The sequence below is a fragment of the Hipposideros armiger genome, unplaced genomic scaffold, assembly GCF_001890085.2.
Source record: "Hipposideros armiger isolate ML-2016 unplaced genomic scaffold, ASM189008v1 scaffold_202, whole genome shotgun sequence".
Lineage (NCBI taxonomy): Eukaryota > Metazoa > Chordata > Mammalia > Chiroptera > Hipposideridae > Hipposideros > Hipposideros armiger.
In genome coordinates this window covers 1,175,113-1,176,159 of record NW_017731552.1, presented here as the reverse complement: position 1 = coordinate 1,176,159, position 1,047 = coordinate 1,175,113, and the positions used below count along the sequence as shown (strand labels likewise).

Sequence of the window (1,047 nt, the reverse complement as noted above, 5' to 3'; positions counted from 1 at the left end):
TGTCAGTTGCTGGCGACAGCGTAGGCTGCAGCCCCTGCTGCAGTGGGTTGCCATGGGCTACCGTGTGTGGCCAGCAGCCAGCGTGAGCGGCCAGCTGCCTCTCCTGGGAAGAGCGCAATGATGGTGCCAACTTGGGCCAGTGAAGCAACATCCTCCACAACTAGACTGAAGAACAAAAGGACAGCAACTCGTCTGTTCCTCTTCCCCCAATAAAAATCTTTAAAAAAAAAAAGGAGAGACACTCTGTGCTGCTATTAACACGGGTTTCTGGAAAAGGCAAAACTAGTGACAGCAGTGGTGGCCAGGGGCTGGAGGGGGAAGGAGGGGACTGGCTACGAAGAAGCTGTTTGGGGTGACAGAATCTCTCTAGATCTTGATTATGGCGGTGGTTACATGGACTCATACATTGTCAAAACTCATTCAACAGTACTCCTTAAAAGGGCAAGTTTTATTGTAAATTATAGCTCAATAAACCTGACTTTTCTTTGAAAGGAAAAAAAAAAAAAAGAAGAGAGTAAGACCTGAGCTCCCAATTGAAGAATCTGAGACCAGGAGAGTGAACAGTTTACCAAGATTCACGCTGTTATGATACAAGATGACTTTTGACCCAGGGCCGATTTCAACACTGAAGGCTGATGTGAACCTGAAACACTGGTGTCTATCCTAAGAACCACCCACTGTAAATTCTGGAAGGCTTGACCTCCCTGCTCAGGCTCCTTTAGCATCTTTAATATCTGTCAGCAGATCCTAAAGTTGGCAGCACGTAAGGACAACATGGGGAGTCAGAAGGAGAACCTATGTCTATTGAGTTTGATATCAGAGAGCCAGCCATTCCCCTCAGCAAGGAAAGAACGGCTCAGGCCGGCAGCCCTCACAACAGGGTCATCCAGGGACTGTCAGAAATCCCAATGCCAATTAAAAAGCTTAATAAAAAGCAAAGCCCTATGGAGGGTCGGGGCTGTCTCTTGCCTAAGGGCAGCTTCTACTCTGCCTGTGGAGTGGATTACCTAACAATAAACTACTTTTGCTCTAGAGAGAGAGAGAGAG

General features: G+C 47.5%; 1 protein-coding gene across 4 annotated transcripts in view; it reads right to left on the bottom strand.

The window, feature by feature from the left end:
• CHAF1A (chromatin assembly factor 1 subunit A) overlaps positions 1-1,047 on the bottom strand; it is a 29,555-nt gene that overhangs the window by 12,604 nt on the left and 15,904 nt on the right. The window lies entirely within an intron of this gene.